This window comes from Callospermophilus lateralis, chromosome 15 (genome assembly GCF_048772815.1).
Source record: "Callospermophilus lateralis isolate mCalLat2 chromosome 15, mCalLat2.hap1, whole genome shotgun sequence".
NCBI classification, from domain to species: Eukaryota; Metazoa; Chordata; class Mammalia; order Rodentia; family Sciuridae; genus Callospermophilus; species Callospermophilus lateralis.
In genome coordinates this window covers 43,076,627-43,083,439 of record NC_135319.1, presented here as the reverse complement: position 1 = coordinate 43,083,439, position 6,813 = coordinate 43,076,627, and the positions used below count along the sequence as shown (strand labels likewise).

At 60.4% G+C, this 6,813-nt stretch overlaps 1 long non-coding RNA gene across 1 annotated transcript in view; it reads left to right on the top strand.

The window, feature by feature from the left end:
- LOC143638015 (uncharacterized) overlaps positions 1-5,979 on the top strand; it is an 8,243-nt gene extending 2,264 nt beyond the window's left edge. Inside the window, exons 2-3 of the long non-coding RNA XR_013154529.1 lie at positions 2,438-2,814; positions 5,750-5,979. This is a non-coding gene — a long non-coding RNA (uncharacterized LOC143638015). The remainder of the gene's footprint in view (positions 1-2,437; positions 2,815-5,749) is intronic.
- The last annotated feature ends 834 nt before the right edge of the window (positions 5,980-6,813 follow it).

Genomic DNA, 6,813 nt, shown 5'->3' with positions numbered 1-6,813 from the left:
CACCTCCTCACCCCTCACCCCCTCACCCCTCACCTCCTTACCTCTTCACCCCTCACCCCCTCACCTCCTCACCCCCTCACCTCCTCACCCCCTCACCCCCTCACCCACTCACCCCTCACCCCTCACCCCCTCACCCCACCCCCTCACCCCCTCACCCCTCACCCCCTCACCCCTCACCCCTCACCTCCTTACCTCCTCACCCCTCACCCCCTCACCTCCTTACCTCCTCACCCCCTCACCCCTCACCCCCTCACCCCCTCACCCCTCACCCCCTCACCCCCTCACCCCTCACCCCTCACCCCTCACCTCCTCACCCCCTCACCCCCTCACCCCTCACCTCCTCACCCCTCACCCCCTCACCCCCTCACCCCCTCACCCCTCACCTCCTCACCCCGGGGCCTCTCTGTCTGAATCCACCAGGCCACCCATGCCCTCCTGGGGGGTTGGAGGCAGGGAGTGACCCCAGTGGTGGGAGCAGGTGAGAGTGGAGGAGAGAGGCACAGGCCCTAGACACACAGGGACGCTGTGCTCTCGAGGGTCTGGCAGCAGATTCCACGTGGGGGAGGAGAGGGAGGCACAGAGGGTTCCAGGCCCTAAATGCCACCCCCGCCCTCTGGCGTCTGACGCTGAGCCTGCCTCTGTGTGGCAGCGGGGCCTGGAGGTGTCTCCTCCTGCTCCTCACGACACCTGGGCCCAGGTGACTCTGCTTCCAGGCAAGGACCGGGGACCAGGAAGCACCGCAGACTCCTGAACTCACCAGCCCACCGTCCCATGGCTCTTGAAGGTCCTCAGCCCAAGGCTGCCCACCAGAATCACAGTGGCGCCTTCTCGAGACCCCACCCCAGAGCCGCAGACCAGGTGCCTGCCACCACGCAGAGCTCCCAGCCAGGTTGCTGGCTCCCTCTGGGGCTCGGCAAGGGTGGAGAGCCACTGCCCAGGCTTCCCAGGGCCTGTCAGTCCCTGTCTGAGCCCCAGGGGGAACAGCACTTCCCTCCTTCCCTGTCCCCGTCTCTGCGCTACAAACCTGTCCTGTAAAAGCCCAGCAGCTCCTGGCTGCCAGCCACCCGTGGCTGCTACAGAAAGAGGAGGAGGCGAGAGGCTGCACCCTGCTGCTCCGTGAGTCGGCAGAGGTGTGCTTTATCACTTCCCGACATGCTCTGTAAACGCCACTCAGCTGCGTTTATAAATCACGGAATTCACTTGATACTGGGGACCTGGCTGGTGGCCTGGGTGTATCCAGGAGGAACAGACGGGGACCCTGCAGGTTCAGCTCCTATCTAACTGTGCCGTCGTTGGCCGCCAAGTCACAGTGTCTCAGCAGCCTCTGCCTCACCATCTGTAAAATGGGGATGCAGGTGACCGGGGGGATTTAGAGATCCCAGGTGTACATCTGGGGCTCAAGGCCTGGCACAGAGGAGGCCTCAATGAAGGAGATGGCAGTGACAAGTGTTGGAGCGCCTTTGAGACCAAGGGACGGAGAAGATAACAGGGATTCCAAACCCAAGGCTCCCATCTTGCACCTCTCTGGAGACTGGCCGTTGGGTCGGTTAGTCGTTTTGTGGAACTGGGATCAAACCCAGGGATGTTCTACCCACTAAGCTACCAGCGCTTTTTATTTTGAGACAGGATCATGCTAAGTCGCCCAGTCTGGCCTCCAACTTGTGAGTCTCCTGATTCAGCCTCCCGAGTTGCTGGGATTACATGTGTGGGCCACCCTGCCCGCAACGGGCCCTTCTGTATCCCAACCCCAGGGTGAAAATGATCTGAAAACTGGGCACATGGGGTATCACCATATCCCTCCTCCTCCTCCTCCTCCTCCTCCTCCTCCTCCTCCTCCTCCTCCTCCTCCTCCTCCTCCTGCTCTTCTTCCTCCTCTTTTTATACAGCAGCTTCAGATTCTCTTCCCACATGACATGCTTGAGCCTCCCCACCTCCGAACTCTTTCAGCCCTTTCAAGCCCTCCACGTTGATCCCCGGCGCCTGGATTAAGAAGGATTCTGCAGCCAGTGCAGTGAGGCTCGCCTGTCATCCCAGCAGTTTGAGGCTGAGGCAGGAGGATTGTGAGTTCAAGGACAGCCTCAGCGACTTAGCAAGGCACTAAGCAACTCAGCAAGACCCTGTTTCTAAATAAAGTACAAAAGGGGACTGGGGATGTGGCTCCGTGGCTATGCCCCCCTGGGTTCAATCCCTGGTACCAAAGTAGAAGAAGGATTCTGCAGCTCCCCCCGCTCCCCGCCCAGGGTTTTATTCTTTCCCGTAGTTTCACTGGTGCATGTGATTATACATAACGATGGACTCGTCATCACATACTCATACCTGCACACAATTGACTGCCTCGGTTTTCAGCCCTGTCCACCACTGACCTTAGAGGGTGAGGCCGGCCCCGAGAGTGGCCCCCCTTGACCCTCCATTAAGGTCCGCTCTCCTCTTTCCCCAGATGAGGGAGCTGCTGATGAAGAAGGGGAGGCCCTGGAGAGCCCGGGGCCCGCTCCTCCCCAAGCTGTCACGGGGGGCTGCGTGCCCACCATGTCCACACCGGTCACTTTGGATCCTGCAGCAGTGTGACAAAGCAGGCGCGGAGGTCAGAGCCGTGGCCCAGCGAGCTGGTGGTGCCGGGGCTTCGGGAGCCATCACGCTGGACCCTGGGCACTCAAACAGCAGAGAACAACCCGAGAGCAGGTCCTGGAGCAGCGAGGGCCGGAGCCCAGGAGGCCAGTGGGCAGGAGCCGGAACCCACAGGATGGGAGCTTTCCAGCTGAGGCCCCCTCTGCACCCCTCCTTTTTGCCACTTGCAGTGTAGACGGAGATGAGCAGGTGGGGGGCTGTGCAGGGGAACTTCCTGGAACTTCTGTGGCTTCTAGCCCCCCCCCCCACCCAGACCTTGTTCCAGCTCTTGGGGGGCCCGGGAGGGTGAGCAGTGGCAGGTCAGCCTCCTGCTTCATAAAGAAAGAACCGAGGCTCGAGGACGGGACCTGGCCCTACCTCCCCATCTCCTGGCCGAGCCCATGCCTCCCTTCCCCGGGGCCAGGAGCAGCAGGACCGTGAAGAGTGCTGCTCAACTGTCGCTCTGCAGCAGGGCGCCACGTGACCCCACTTCCTCTCAGCCCTGGCATGTCACCCCACCTGCCCTGTGCCCACGCTGCACTGGGGGCTCTGAGCAAGCCATCTCTGTCCCCTTCACCAAAGCCTCGTGCGGGGGACACTCAGGAGCCCCTGTGAGCACAGGAGGGAAACTGAGGCTCGGAGCAGTTGAGAGGCCAACTCCAGCCGGGGACTCCCAAGGTGTGTTCCTTTGTGGCCCTCAGCTCTCCCGCTGCCACCTCCAGCCAAGGACACATGTGTTGTGACCACTTTGCAGGGACTCCCTGGACGGTCTCCCCAGGGAAGGTGGGGAGAGGATCGGGGTGGACACTGAGCTGGACACCGACAGACGTGGGCTTCGTTATTCGACCATCCGTGCTGCCTGGCGCCTGCCAGCTTGATGTCACACGAGACGCTCGGTGAAGTCTCGAGAGCCCAACGTGCCGTCTCCAAGGCAGGGACGGAGGGGGCCGGGCTGCTGCCTGAGGATGTGGGGCACTGAGGGCCCAGGGGAGGCAGGAACAGAAGGACTGAGGCTCTGTGTCTTCAGGCAGGATCCTGTGGGCGTGGAGACTGTGAGGCAAGGGGCCCAGGACCGCCACCAGCCCAAGATCAGAGCCCACACGTCCCACGGACCAGGCTCTGCCTCCAGCCCTGGTCCAGCCCAGCCACCCGGGAGCCCGTCCCCTGCACTGTCGTCTCCTTGGGCTCTTCACTCAGGAACACGGGGGCCTTTATCAAGTCCCAGCGAGGTGCCACCTTTTGAGCAGCAGTGACAAGGTCAAGGTCTGGGCCCAGCCAAGCAGAGCTTCCACCAGCCCCCCAGCTTCCCAGCAGGTGCCTCGCACAAGGAGGGCTCACAAAAAAGATTCTGCAGGACGCACGGTTGGCTGGGTACAGTGGCTCACACCTCAGCTCCCAGCGGCTCCAGAGGCTGAGGCAGGAGGATTGCAGGGAAAAGGCCAGCCTCAGCAACTCGGTGAATCCCTAAACAACTTAGCAAAACCCTGTCTCTAAATAAAATATAAAAAGGGCTGGGGACGTGGCTCAGAGGTTAAGCGCCCTTGAGTTCAATCCCCAGTACCAAAACAGTCAAAGCATGTTTGAGTGAGCCAATAAATGACGTGCCCTGTGCTCAGTGCTGTCACTTTTAAGCAGAATAGTGGCAGCTACTGGGAAGGTCGCTGTGAGGTTCAGAAGCCGTGCACAGTGTCTCCAGCACCACGTTCAGGGGCACGCAGAGAGCCAATAAACAGGAGCTATGGTTTCAAGCAAAGGCCTTTGCCCTCCGGGGGCCACCAGCTAATTGCCTCTCGATGGCCAGGTCTCACCCCTCAACTTGGGCATGAGCCACAGGTCAGGCCGCAGCCCCCGAGACTCCATCACTGTCTCATACAGCCCAGGGCTCTCCGAGCACACGCAGAGCACGGAGCAGAGGGTGCAGAAATCCTGCCTCGACTGGACAGACCCTGCTTCCTCAGGGTGACACGGACCGGTCGTGACATAAATACCACCACTCAGGCCGGGAAGTGGCACAGAGTCACAGGCTGTTGGGCCAGACTGCTCGTGTGCTCGGGCTCTGCCTGCTCAACTGCTGTCCCCCCACTCCCAGGAAGGTCTGGGGAGACTCTCCCATGGGCTCCTGTGCTGCCCAGGCAAGGGCCTCGTGAGAAGGAGCTGGGAGTGACCCCTCTGACCCCTCCCTGCCAACCTGTCCCCTGCAGCCCTGTGCACCCCAAGGTCCCCTGTGTGTTCAGGTAGCTGTGAGCAGGAGGATGCCTCCCTCTCTAGGACACGTCCCCCAGTGTGGCCTGCCCCCTCTCCTTCAGCACAACTTCCCTTGCAGAGTGGCCCAAAAGCCACAGGCCTGGCTGCCCAAAGGGAGCATGACCCCACCAAGTCACAATGAAAATCAGCTCCTGGGGAAGAGGGCACCAAGCTAGGAGGGCAGGGCAGGAACCTGGCCTCACTAGAGCAGGGAGGCAGAAGCTGAGACTGCTGGATGACTCAGGTGATGTGGGGGTAGAGGAAGGCAGGGAACAGCATGTGCAAAGGCCCAGGGGTTAGAAGAGAACAGGAAGAAAAATCATGCTCAAATGGAGAGGGATCAAGCTGGGGACAGGGGGCTGAATCTCATCCCAGGCTCTGGATTCCCTGGGTCCCCTTTCCCCATCTCTGTGACCTAGAACCAAATCCTTTCCACATATATCCTTCCCTCACATGTCAGCATATACACGGGTGCCCCTGTTGTCCCTGGCCTGAAGTAGCTCTGAGTCCTGGGCCAGACTCACCAGGGAACCTTCCTGGGAGATGTCCCCATTACACCCCTGCCCAGCCAGTCAGAGGAAGGCTGGTGCCTCACCAGCGACCTACCTGAAGCAACATCACACAATATGGTCACTGTGCCAAAGCCTTGGACGCTGGCTGAGTGGCCAGCAACTTAGTGAACTTCACAGTGAGTCATGGTGGGCACTTGCAGCCCAGGCTTGAGGATCTCCTCGGCCCCTTTCTGGAACCAGAGAAGGGCAGGTCTTGCTCCAGGTCCAAGCCCTCTGCAGCCTGCGTCCCCACCACCACCTCCTCCAGGGAGCCCAGCCTTCCCTCTCCATCCCCATAGTTGCCGTTGCCCACATTAGAGGCTGAACTGGGGGCTTCATTTATCCTCTAGGGCTTGGTGACCTGGACGGAGGCCACCCTCCTCTTGGCAAGCTGCTCAGGGGAGAGTCACGGTGAATCATTCAAGAGGAGCTCAGAGCCCACGACCTCCAGTCAGCAATCCTGAGCCGGGCTCCGGGGCACACGCCTGTCAGACCAGCAGCTCAGGAGGCTGAGGTGGGAGGATCGCAAGTTCAAAGCCAGCCTCAGCAACTCAGCAAGGCCCTGAGCAACTCAGCGAGACCCTGTCCATAAATAAAATACGAAAAAAAGACTGGGGATGTGGCTCCGTGGTTCAGGGTCCCTGAGTTCAATCCCCAGTAGCACCCCCTGCCCCCCCCCAAAATCAATCCTGGCGCCCATTGGGAGAAAGCCCTGCTCCCCTGGAACAGAGAGGAAGAGGGGGACTGCCCACCCGTCTGTATCCCCAGAAGGCAGCCACTCGTCTTGTCTGCCCAGCACCCAGGCCAGGAGGGGGCCAGAGCATGAGTATTAAGTGAAACAAGGAGAGGAGCCATGGGCCCCTCCACCAGCTGAGCTCCCTGGCACCCAGGACTCCAGCAGAGCCTCTGCCCAGCCAGGGAGCCCGATGACCATCCTCCCTACTCACCTGAGGCAGCAAAGGGGCCACCAGGCTGGGCAGCGCCGGCCGGTCCTCTGGGTGGATCCACACTGCCCATGTGCCCAGGAAACAAAGCAGCCACGTGGGTGGGTCTGACTTATGGCTTTAATCTCCTGATAGAGGCCTTTAAAGATTATTTCAGGGATGAGAAAAAGTAATCCTGGGTAATGAATCACGGCCCTAAGAAGCTGATAAGCAGCCGGGAATCTGGCGGGGCCTGAGTTCCTGATTTAATTAAAGTCTCCCAGATCCTCCCTGAAACAAAATCCATTGTGGCCATCAAGGTGATAAAAAGACTGCAGTTCCCTTAAACCAACTCACCTGCCTCATGAGTCTTCTTCCTAGTGAGAGGGAGGAGGCCACGGCTTCAGGATCCAGGCTCCGTCCCTGCAGATGGCCTGTTCAGGGTCTGCTAGGGACCCCTGAGGGACAGGGGTAGCACCCAAGAGCCAGAG